The following is a 13,507-nucleotide window of genomic DNA, read 5'->3' as shown; positions in this document are numbered from 1 at the left end:
TTGAGGCAAATGTATTGATTTTGTTTTTTAAATAGGCCTGGTGATCCATAGCAGAAAATATACATTATAACATTCACATTCTCCATCTGAGCTACGGTGAAATGTCAGACGGAGAAAACTTTACAATATACCACATCTTCAAAGCAAACACTAGATACTTCTTTTTTAAATTTTTTCTTTCAGGATTTTTTGCAACGTAGAGAATTAAAGCGCCTCTGAGCCATTGGCTACTGCAGGACTTGGGCAAGTTAAAGCTTAGTATCAAGCAGTGGAAGCTTTGTAGTTTGCATGGCCCTCTGCCAGTTCAAGACCCTGAGCACAGAGAGACCAGGTCCAGATCGAGTGCATCTTCTCACTCTCTCCCACAGGAAAAGGTGAAGAAAAGGTTGGGATGTCTAATACCTATAATCACATTACTGAAATCAGACATGGGACCTGTAGGAAGGCAGCTCAAAGAGGACAATTTATTCTGCTTTTAGTTAAGGACAGCTCTGGGACTCTTCCTGTGAAAAAACTGAAGGTAAAGCAGAGCTTATATATGCTTCAGTTATGGACTGCCCTTGCCTATACCCATATTCTCTGACATATGACACATTGCACTGTTGTTTACGATGTGAAAAATTTAACCAAGACACGTTTTTAAAATATTATTGTTCTCTTTACAAAAGACACACTGCAAGCTCACACAGTGCAGAAAGGTATAAATGTTCAAATGTATATAAGCCTTTGTAAATATGTAAACATTTTCTCTCTCTGCAGCATCTTTAACCATCATGCAATCACCAGCCAAGGCTGAAGGTAGCACTAATTGTTGGGTTTTGTTAAATTATTATTATTTAGTAATAGAAAGCAGGTGTATACTGTAATAAAGATAACATTTTTCATATTTTGTAATATAGATAACAAATTTCAAGTCCATTCCTTTTCCATAACAGGCAGATAATAATAGATCAAATGTGGTTTTCATTCACCCCAAGTGAATTGAGTGTAGTTAGCTAAAATTCCGTATCTAAATCACAATAGCTGAAGAGTTGTATTTTAGAGCTTATTCTGCACTATGGGGTAAATTTGAATTATTCAGGCATACTTAAGTAATATAAAACCATCTTCAAATATACGTGTTCTTGCAGTCTTTCTAAAAGACACATACCCATGTATCCTATATTTTCCTATACTTATAAAAAAATCTGTATGCACAGTTATATAGCATGGAATATGTTCAATTATAGGTACACTTGGAATATATATATACACACAAATACAATACATACTAACTGCCTATTTATGTATTTCTATAATCCATAATTTTATTTTGTACATGTACATATATATCAACATGTATGACTACAACTATGCACTTGCAGAAAGAATTTATCAACCTGTAAAGCCACATACATAGAAATATTGTCTAATGGTAAAAGATCTTTATAATAAGATGAAAACCATCTAATTGCTTTTCCTAAGCACTTTGTACTGTTTATCTTGCACTTTGCCACAGAACACTGAAGTGTCAGGCTGGGTTTACCATTTAGGATTTGGGGCTAAGAATAATTAAGTATGGATTTAGCTTGTCACTTACTATATTTTTCTGAATCTCTTAAAACTGACAAAATATTCTGTAGCCTAGGATTATATTTTAACACAATTTATGCAAGTGCATATATATTGTTTTGAAAGATGAAATAAAACCAATAAAAATTTATAACTTTGTCTATTAATTTCTTGCCTCTTGGAGAAATATCCTGACACATTACCAGACATCTTACATTTGTTTGTACTTTTCTTTATATCCTTCTAGTTGACTCTGTGGTTGAGTTTGCATGTGTGCAGAATGAGAATGAGAGAGAGCTCAGCTGAGGAAATAAGGCCCATTCTGCAAATAAGAGCTATAATCACTCCTTCCTCACATAGAAGCAAATTCAGAAACTTTTACTAAAACTCAGTAACAATTCTGTCCCTCCCATGGTGTCAGGGTCATGCAGTGTTTCACAGAGGGATCACAGTTGAAGAAGCAACTCCCTTGTCACTAAGTTGGTTAGGCTATCAAGAGCAACATTAGAAACTGAACTCTTTCCTGAAAGTGCCTGTGCTTAGCAGCTAACTCTATGAAACTCTGTAGTGCCTGCATTTTCCACATACCTTTCATATTTTTCCCTTTTAATAGGTTCTACAGCTCAGAAAAGTCTCATCCCCTCAGCCCACAGCTACAAGCTACTAGTCTGGAACCAAGATTAAATCTAAAAAATGTCAAATATAATGAAAAAGAGCGGAGGAGGAGACTGGATGGCTTAGTGGAATGGAAATGGTTTATCAAGTCTTTCACCTCTAACTCACTGCTCTGAATATTCTGCAGTCAGTAGTCACTGGAATTTTTGAGCGTTTGATAGTTGTTCAGTGACCTATGCTAAATAAGTTGTTAGTCTCAGCTGAGCTCCTTGTGACTGGTGTCCACATTGCAGAAAAACATAACAGCTGACATTGAGAGAATTTTACATCATCATTAGTGATATAAGTAAAGGACTAAAAGGTCAGGGAATGATGTATACTTGTCCAAAAGGAATTTATACATCCATGTCACTAGGATGTTAACAATTCCTGAACATTATTGATATTATTTTGGCAACCTTTTCTATTCTTAACAAACTACCCAGTAGCCATTTTGCATTTAATAAGAATTCAAGAACTATAGAAGAAATTGACAACTATTTATGTTTCCCTTTGACTGCATATGTAGTCTTGAACAATATGCAAAGACAAAGGTAGCTGTCATCCAGAATTTCTGCAGTCAAAAATTCAATCTGTATAAAATGATTAATGAAATGAAAATTTTAAATATATACCATCATTTACCATGTACCAACCATTAAAATTATGTACAACATTTGCTTCAGATAAGGATGTAATATTCTGAAATATTTACTGACTTTATTCCATTTTCAACCTTTAAAAGCTACCAAGGATTATTGTTGTGAATGGGAGAATAAATTTTACTGGTTAAAAAGTAACACAACCTAATGTTTGCCTAAACAGGATTTTTAAAGTTTTTCAGTTTTAAGAAGATCTCAGAAGATGCATTTCAATAAAAAAGAAAGTATTTTCATCCCAACTTTTACCAGGAAGTACTAGAAATGTCCCTTCATTCTACAGAAATTCCCACTGCATTTGGTTACATTTAGGAATAGGATAAAAGACTGATAAAAGTATAATTTCATTTCTGCTTTCAGAAAATTTCCAAATATCCAAGGCATGCAAATATCACAGAATCACAGAATCATCAAGGCTGGAAAAGACCTTTAAGATCATCCAGTCCAACCGTTAACCTAACACTGACAGTTCCCAACTACACCAGATCCCTCAGCGCTATGTCAACCCGACTCTTAAACCCCTCCAGGGATGGGGACTCCACCACTGCCCTGGGCAGCCCATTCCAACCCCTAACAACCCCTTCTGGAAAGAAATACCAGCAAAGCGTGTGCCCATCCAAGCCACGAGCAGCCAGTTTCTCCAGGAGAATGCTGTGGGAAATGGTGTCAAAGGCCTTCCTAAAGTCAAGGTAAACAACATCCACAGCCTTTCCCTCATCCCATAAGCAGGTCGCCCTGTCGTAGAAGGAGATCAGGTTTGTCAGGCAGGACCTGCCTTTCATAAACCCATGCTGACTGGGCCTGAGCGTCTGGTTGTCCCGCCTGTGCTGTGTGAGGGCACTCAGGATGAGCTGCTCCATCAGCCTCTTGGGCACCGAAGTCAAGCTGACAGGCCTGTAAATTCCCAGATCATCCTTCCGGCCCTTCTTATAGATGGGTGTCACACTGGCCAATTTCCAATCTGTCGGGACCTCCCCGGTCAGCCAGGACTGCTGGTAGATAATGGAAAGCGGCTTGGGGAGCACCCAGCCAGCTCCTTCAGCACCCTCGGGTGTATCCCATCCTGTCCCATAGACTTGTGTGTGTCCGTGTGATGCAGCAGGTCACTGACCATCTCCTCCCGGACTGCAGGGGGGTCTTTCTCCCAGTCTCTGTCTTCTGCTGAGGAGGCTGGATTCCCTCAGTACAACTGGTCTTGTTATTAAAGACTGAGGCACAGAAGGCATTAAGCACCTCAGCCTTTTCCTCATCACTGATTGCCATGTTTCCTCCCACATCTAGCAGGGGATGGAGGGTCTCCCTGGTCTTTCTTTTGCTGTTGACGTACTTACAGAAACATATCTTGTTATCCTTGATTGCTGAAGCCAGATTAATTTCTAGCTGGGCTTTAGACCTCCTGATTTCCGCCCTGCATAGCCTCACAGCATCTTTGTAACCACTGTGAGTGGCTAGCCCCTTCTTCCAAAGGCCGTAAACTCTCCTTTTGTCTCTAGGTTGCAGCCAAAGCTCCCTGTTCAGCCAGGGTGGTCTTCTCTGGCATCGGCTTCTCTTAGAGCACCTGGGGACCGCCTGCTCCTGAGCCATTAACACTTCCTTCTTAAAGAGCGCCCAGCCTTCCTGGACTCCTATACTCTTCAGGATCATCTCCCAGGGGATCCTTTCAAGCAGGTGCCTAAAAAGACAAAGTCAGCTCTTTGGAAGTCCACATTACACATCTGCTGCTTTGATATCTATATCTATATCATCTATATCTATATCTATATCTAATCTACATCTATATCTATTAGTGCCAGTACTTCTGCCTCTGCTCTTTCTCTCAGTCTTCTCCTTCCTTTTTTGGTAGTTTTCTTAAACTGTCAAAATTAATCAGTTCCTAAGATTTACAGGCCATTTAAGATTTACAGGGAAGTTCTAATTGTCTGTTGTATGCCCAGGTAAATCTCTTTATTTATTCTGCGAGTTTTAGAGGCAGTGTTTAGCAAGTCTGCAGCATACAGACAGGAAACATTTTATCAGACAAACAGGAGTGCACTTTCATCAAAAGGATAATGGAAAGAAATCTTTCACTCATATTTTAACAAAACAGCTCTACTGTGTGCATTCATCCACTTTAAAGCCTATTTTTTCGGTAATTGAAGCAGATCTCTGGATGTTGATAAGCCCAGGAGCCTTCTTAAGGAAATTAACCTTTAAATTGCAGTTATGTTGTGTTTTGCTGTCATATCTGGTGTGTCAAAGCAAGCAGAAAAATAAATCCAATTTTCTTACTTGGTGACAGTTTTGTTTGCATTTAGTTTCTTTGTGAGAGATTTAGTTTACGGTACATGAGAAGTATCTGAAAGTCAGGAAGCCAAAAGTACTCCAAGCAACAGCAAAAAGAATTGAATGCATGAATTAAAATAAATTAAATATACTTTTTAAGAATGTATATTTGTATATAATTTACTGTCATAGTGTAAAAGCTCATAATACCAGCAAAAAAGTAACGCATTGAGCTATGCTAATATGTTTAATAGATCTCTAGAGGAAAGGCTTTTGTACTTTCCTGGGGAAAATAACATCACGAACGTAAGATATCAGTTACATTTATAGAGGTTATACTTTTTTAAAAACTTCATGTCCCAAATCTAAAAAAGGATTCACAAACGCTAATCAAATACATCACATTTCTATCACACAAGATAGCTCAGGTAGCTTACATTTCACAGTTCACTAAAATAACACTGCTATCTGAGTTATGTATAATCCTGAGGTGATCTATAAAATCAATACAAGCAGGTAGCATCATTTTGCACAGGTGACATGTCATTTCAGAACTTAAAATTCAAACTTTTTTTTACTCCCCTCCCCCCCCTTTCCTTTTTTCCTTTTTCCTTTTTCCATTTTCCTACCTTTCATCTTCCCTTCTGGCTTTTCCTTCTCTTTTTGCCTTCCCCTTTCCTTTCTCTTCATACATTCGACTCCTTGGTACACCATAAATTGGCAAAGAACTTCTTGTACCTTGCAACTCTTTTCTAATATTAATATCCCCTCTTGGCTTCTGCTGAATCTTTCACTACGAAGTGTTAATTCTTTGTGGGGTTTATTTGTTTTATTTTCTTTTCTTCCTTTTTTTTTTTCTTTTTTTTTTTTTTGTCTGTAGAGGAGATGCAGTGTTGTATATGCACCACTACCAATTTTATTATTTCTCTCATGTGTTTCATGTTATTTTCTGGTCTATTGTTAAAAAGAAAAAGGGGTTGACCCTTTAAGAAGTAAAAAAATGCAAAACATCCATTAAAGAATTAGCTGTGGTGGATCTAGAGAGTAGCAGTAGGAAATATGTTGTATAATGATGATGAAGTATTGAAAGATGGTCAGGAATTTTTCCTCACCCTGAGGAATATTATGTAGGTGAGTTCAAAGCCTTGAGAGAGCAAAGACAACTTCTTGTCTTGTGGACCTGCTATTATTGATGTGGTCTTTCTTTTCTTGATGATCTGCAGTTTTGTCTTTCTTGCAGATTGTATTCTATTTTCTATTATAGGTATTATAATAATATAATATAGAATATATGCACACTAAGCAAGTCCTTAAAAATATGAATCACCTGATCTGAAAAATCTATGATTTACAAAGAACTCTGTTTACAAAGTGGAATAAACAGGATGAAGCACCACCAAGCATAAATCCAGTTCATTCCCATATTAAAACAGAGACGGGGCCTCTGAAAAAAAAAAAAAAAAAAAAAAAAAGGCGATCAACACTAACAGTCAACTCACACTATTTCTTGTTCCTTGTGCTTTGCACTTCCTCATTCCTCCTTTTATTCCCTTTGTGCTACCCAAGGGTTCAGAGATTATCTCAATATTGTGACCTGGAACATTCAAAGATGGTACACAATTTATTGCATGCAGGAAACAGAATATTACTGACAGGTCAGGAGTATGCATGTGACCTTGCACTAGAGGTAGAATGCAGCATCCAGCTATGAGTAAAATAAATCAGAAAACCAGAGAATTCATACTACAGTGGTTTAACATTGTAGTGTCTTCTCATCCTGTAGAAATGGACTCTTACATGTCTAGGTTGTTGTAGGTGCATCTAGTGCTTGATCTTCAAATAATAGGTTCCAAGCTGATATATCAGTCATCCATACTCCAGTGCCTAAGAGATGGAAAAAAATTGAAATTCTAGTTCAGTTCTGGGTAAACACTTCCATGTGGCCTGACTCCAATACAAGCACTTCATTTTAATGATAACGGCAGCTCTGGTGTTCATTCTAAAATCCTTAAATGTACTTAACAACCTGTTTATGCGTGGAGTGTAGTGAGTTTATGGGGACAGCCAAATGAAACAGATAAGTGTATTATGTAAAGCCGTATCCTGAAATGTTTATTCTAGCAGTTAGTATGCATCTGGAGCAAATTTGTAGACTGTTATCCTCAGGTTTCATGCATTTTAAATAAAGCGTATTTATTTTAATTTAGAAGCAGACAATTATGTGGGAAATAGAAAGGTTTTGACAGCACAACTGTAAATTGAACATTGTTTGAAAAGGTATAGTCATCTTAAAATTATCATTAATATTTCATGCATCTGAATTTCTCTCGCATGCAGGTTGTATGCTGTTTCAGCCATGGATCAGCAGCTGCAGCTATTAAAGCTCTATATTCATTCATATATTAAAACTTTGTTTAGCACAATGGCACCATTTCCCCCTTTATCCAATAAACCCCTCTCTGTACTGAATTCAAGGAGTCAGAGTCTGGCTTATCCTGGATGCCCATGTGTGTAGCAAGGCATCTATTTATCTTTTTGCCATGGTTAGCACTTCCAAAATGTCTATCACCATACTACTTGCAAATGTTACTTTTTAATTTTTAGTCAATATTAAAAGCACTGTCCGTCTGATTTTTCCAGCTGTGAAATCATTTTTACGCAATTTATAATAATCTTATGTAACATCATAAAGGAAATTACCTTTCTCTGCAAATGCTTTCTCTATAGAAGACATTTACCACACGTGGATTTCTATAGTAAATATGAGAACTACCTCCTCTTAATACCAGTTAAAATAGTAAAATTAGCTAGACTTTTACCAGAAGAGTTTTGCAAAGAGTTATAAGGACAGGGACTGTTAATACTTTGTAATACACTTTTCCTCGACTGAATTACTTTATTTGAGAAAAAGGAATTGAGTTCAATTAATTTTTTTTTTTGAGACATTTGGATTCAAGAAGGAGATTTTGGACTATAGTTATTATCGAGTCCAGACTCAAGACTGACCTGTACCTTTTGACATAAGAAGTAGTTTGTTGAAAAACAACAGGAACATTCATAGGTAGAAAGAAGCAATGTTTTCTCACTTTTGTTACATTCTGTCCACATCTTTCTACCACTATACTCAGATACGTGTCCAGATAGAATAAATTAATGTTAGCAATGTTTTAAAGCTGAGGTAGAATATTATGCTCTTTAAACACTTTTATAAAGTAAAATCACTAACCTTTTGTCAATGTAACCTGTCCTGAAGCAAGTAGAAATAATTTAGATTTTTTTCTAAAGGAAACAGATTTATGACCTTCAATAAGGGTTCTGAGAAAAGTGAAGAAATTACAGATGTTGGTATGTTACCTGTATATATTTCCATGGTAAATATCAGCAGGAAAACATCCATATGAAAGAAGCAAGAAGTATGTAGAGACAATCCTAAGAATGCAACTTTTGCTTCACAACCATCCCTGTCACAAGAAAATTGTTTCAGGGCAGAACTAAAATTCTCACTAACATTCTCTCCCTCTGAAGAATACAGCTTGATTTTATGGTAAAGAAGCTGTGACTTTTACCCCTAAGGCACAAAACAGCTTTGATACGCAAGAGAAAATATGAATGCTTAAAGTGTAGAACAGCAAGTTCCCTTTCATTAAGAAACCGGCATGCATATAATGTAAATCTCCTGTGGGTATGCACACATCTTGTTCTCAACGGGGAAAAAAAATGTGCAAGCTTCTGTGAATGAGGAAAAGAATCAGAAATATCTTTTGAGGGCAATGGGCAGCAGACATGGCTTGTCAGCAGCTGTGGTAATTGACTAGACAGATTCAGAAATTTTCTTAGCCTGGTTTTTTCTTCCAAATGTCGATATAGGACTGATGCTACTAGCCACCCAATTCTATGACACTGGGGAAAAAAAAAAAAAAAAACCAACAAAAAAAACAACCAACCAACCAAACAAACAAACCCCAAACCAGTAAAATACTCACACCGCTATATATATAGCTGTAGCCTTTATTTGGAAATAAACTGTAGATTTCAGTAAGGTTACTGTTGTTAAAATAAAATAGCACCTTGTGGGATTAAAAGTAACATAGTCTGTCCAGAAGATAAAAACAAAAGCCAAGCCCCCTCAAAACAAAAATGCTTTATGCACTTGAACCTGAATAGATTTTTATTCGTTTCAGGTGCATAAAATAATTTCAGTGGACAAATTTAGGAATTACACTACAAATCAACATTTCATCTTAAGGAAAATTATAGGGTGGAATTTATGAGACTAAATCAACAAATAATCACAGATTTAAAAAAAAAAAAAACAAAACAGGAATTTCTATTTTGATAGTTTTATCTGATAAAATAATTTAAACCCTGGTCTTCTTATTAAACAACAGAAAAATCCTAAAACCCTATGGTTTTAGGGGGGGGTGAGCTAGGCATGAAAGCTTCACAAAGGTCTGGGCACTAAAGCTCTTTAATGTTCAATGCTTTCCAAATGTCACAGATTTTAGAAAATGTTTTATGAACTCACAACATGAGTTCAAATTTAGTGAATCCTTTTCTCCATGAATAATTCCCTTGTTGTTTTCCAGGGACCTTGAATTACAAAACAAGCTTGTCTACCCAGGGAAGTACATGTTATGCAAACAATGAAGAATAGCAAGAAAGAAAACTTTGTATGCTGTTGTTGTTCTTTCCAGAAACATAAATAATCCCAGACTATTCACCAGTTACCTTAGAGATGAACTAACCACTAAACCGTCAGGGAAATGAATTATCCTCTTGTAGAAAGCAAGCGCTGGGGGGAAATGTACTACAGTATCTGCAGTGGTGAGACAAGTCTCCTACCTGCTACAATAAAAGAAAATGAATCTGTTTCCTAGGTATTGTTATGTTAGTATAGGATGGGATATTATCTTCACACAGTAAGGTCAAAGAACAACTTCTGGCTTTACACAGGAGACATTTACTGTGGCTTATTCATACCAACTATCTAGAGTGGGGCAACACCTACCACTCAGTCATGGTTTCTTATGCAAACTAAAAGTAGAGTCCCAAAAAACACGTGTTTTCTGATCCAGAATGTATTTGCCTGCCCTGACATTGAGAAAAGCTAGCTTGAGCATGTGAGTCATAGAAGGAAAAAAAAAAAAAAAGAATTGGCAATTTACCAGTGACAAAGAAAGCAAAACACCAACAATGGAGAAACTAGTCCTGGTGGAAATTAGTGACATGAATCAACCATTGCTCAGCAAGTACTTCTGTGACTTGAATCAAACACTAGGAAATGTAAAATTGGACTGGTCCAAAGTTATTTCTCGAGCCTTAATATTCATGGAACTAACTGCATTCTTGAGGGTAAGGCACACCTGGGGCACAGAGACCTTAAATCAAAAATGTAGATGTGTATTTGTGCCTTGATACAACATCAAAAGAGCTATCCTCGTCTAGATTTTAGTACCATTAGAACAAATTAGGTTAAGAGTAAACTATAATTTAAAAAATCAGCTTTCTATTATTTTTGCTGTTGTTCCTACAAAATGCTACAGTTCCTAAGAATGTTACCTGGAATCCTTGAGCTCTAATTTGAATTACTGAGGGAAATTTTAGCATTTTAAATTAAGAAAACAGGGACACATTGGACTGACCTTTTCCCTCCACTCTCAAAGGAATGCACCCTTAAAAATCTCGAGTTGTTCACTAAGATAGGAGAAACACTTTGAGGAGTGCAATTGTTTGAGCCCTTGACTGCACTTCTAATTTATTGCACAAGCTTTTCAACATTCTTAAATTATCAGGAATAGATCTGCAACTTCATCACCTGGCAATGGTACTGCCCTTAGAATCAGCAAAAATAGGTGTTTGCTCAGCACAACAGACTACGGGGGAGGCATCATGCACCCCCACCCCCTTATTTTTGTGATGTAAGAGATACGGAGATTAGGTAATTTGAAAACAGATAGACATAGGTAATGGGGACGTAGAAGGGGTGTGTGGCCAAAAGGTTTCTTTAGACCCTTGCTTTTCCTTAGCAGCATCAATCACTGCTATTCCCTTCATGTTCTCCAACCTCAGAAGAGTCACAGTCTGATTTCTCACATGATATCCAGCTTGGCACTTAGCCCAAGTTCTCTTTTCTGTCTATAAGGCGGAAATCTGGGTTCAGGAATAAGATAGTGTTGGGAAGACATGTAGATTCAGGAAAGGGGCCTTGCACCTAAAGGTCAGACCTGTTTAGCAAGTAGGATATATTGTACCTTCATTACCTCAAAATACAGACAACTCCCAGCCCCTGTCCTAGTGTTCAAAACCCCAAAACCTCTTTGCCCCTCATCAAGCTTCAAGGTCTCACTGACTTCTCCCAGTCCCTCTCCCATAGTTTTCTGACTTCTCTGAGTCTGCCTAGAGGCACTCTTCTATCTCAGCTCCATTGTCCATCTCAGATCGCTTTTACAAAATTAATTTTTGCCATTCCATGGACACATCATTTTGTCTTGACTTCTGGGATAATGGAATTCAAATTTGTTTACTGCTAAGACGTTTGAGGCCCTCTCTAGTTAGAAAATACCAAATACTGTACAGTATTTGGCAGCAAAATGTAAAATTTACCGAAGTACAACTAAATCAAAATGGGTAGGGATGCTGTGTGAGTGAAACTGGAATTTATTACACAGAGAAGATGGGACCTCTGCTTTGTCAGTATCAGAGCAGCTGAGCTTACCAGGAAAGTGTTTGTGAAAGTGAGGTGGTAGGTTCTGAGGTGTGGTATCTTTGCCCAACAAAGTCAATTTTGTATAGGGTGGTATTAAACCTTACTGACCATGTGTCAGACCATAAATCTTTATTTTAAATATGTTAGCTGCTCCTAAATATAAGACTTTCTGCACCTCTTTGGAGAAATGTTTCAAAGTTCTATAAAATAAATCAAAGGCACGTTGAGCTTAATGAGATCTTGATATTCTACTATTGTTACTATTATTAATGACTTTGATACCACTAAACAGTTGTGGTAGTCATACACAAACTCTTCTTAACACACTATCTAAGCTTTATAAAACAGTATCTCTATTTTATGTCAGAGGAAACTGAGGCATAAAAGCTGAATCTCAGCCAGATGATTCATGTTATGGAAATGGTCCGTCAAGTTCAGAGTTTTAAGTTCGAAACATTGGACTAGTAGTCAAGCAGTGTGTTTACACACAGTTGTGTCCAAGTAGCTGAGTCAAGATAGACCAAATTGAAACTGACAGTCTGACTGAAAGCTAGCTAGCATCAGTCCTACCCAGGTAAGTTTCTCTGAAGTTCTGTAGGTAAACTCTTTTGGATTATTTTGTTATTTGCTTATATTATTGAATATATGGTCTAAATGTTCTGAATACACACACTATATGCTCTGGGAACTGATCTTTCTTTTGTCTTAAACCAACATGAAAAGTCAAGGACAGGGTCTGTTCTGCTGATTAAGGATACCAGTTAAACTCTGACACCAGAGTGAAAAGAGCAGGCGTATTTTACTGGTGATAACAGCGCAATACAGAAAACATGCAGTAAGAAAAAGCACAACAGTGCGCTTAAAGCAGCAAACAGCAAAAACCAGAGTAATGCATTAAATCATTACTACACAAGAGAGAGAATGGAGATTAAGAAAGATCCCTCCCCACTTGCATACGTTGCCATCCCCCAGCCCCGCAGTGTCTGGGCAGCCCCGGTCACAGCGAGGGTTTGCAGAGCCTGTCCCGGCAAGGGGGAAATCCTACGCGGTGCCTCCACCCGTAGGTGAGGCTGCCAGAGTCGCTGTGAGCGGGTCCAGCCTTATATACCCCAAAATCAGCAAGCCAGAAGAGCGGGCACCTTTGTTTTGAGCGGAAATATCTGGTTTCAATCTCACATTAGGTTCCCCCAGAGCCCGGCCAGGGCTCGGGGTGAGGACACCAAGGGAGTTTCTAACAAGGCCAAACACTTGGGTTCTCAGCCTTGACAAGACTCAAAAAAGGAAGTTGGATACATTCTCTCCTCACTACTGATTATATTTTGTCTAAGCTGCATCTTTCACTAGCGAGTTACAGACTTTGTTAATGATTCCACACTAAACAGCTTCGGCTTGGGGCCTGTTGGTCAGGCTTCAGTATTTCAATGCTTTAGCACTTTTTACATCAGCACAAGTGGTTTGTTATAACTTAGTACAATACCTACTAGCACAATGGCTTTCAGTTATAAAACATACAGGATCCATCTATAGGTCAACTCTGTCTTGGGCCTGTTGTCCAAGCCTTAGCACTTTAGGGTCTTGAACTTAAGGGAAGATTTTGCCTATTCAGTATGAACTTGAAATTGGTTGATTTCTTTGTTTTATTTTTTCAGAAAAATTGTAATAAAATAAGAATCTA

Source organism: Athene noctua, chromosome 4, assembly GCF_965140245.1.
Source record: "Athene noctua chromosome 4, bAthNoc1.hap1.1, whole genome shotgun sequence".
NCBI lineage: Eukaryota > Metazoa > Chordata > Aves > Strigiformes > Strigidae > Athene > Athene noctua.
The sequence above is the reverse complement of the archived record's forward strand: the minus strand, read 5'-3'. Positions refer to the sequence as shown.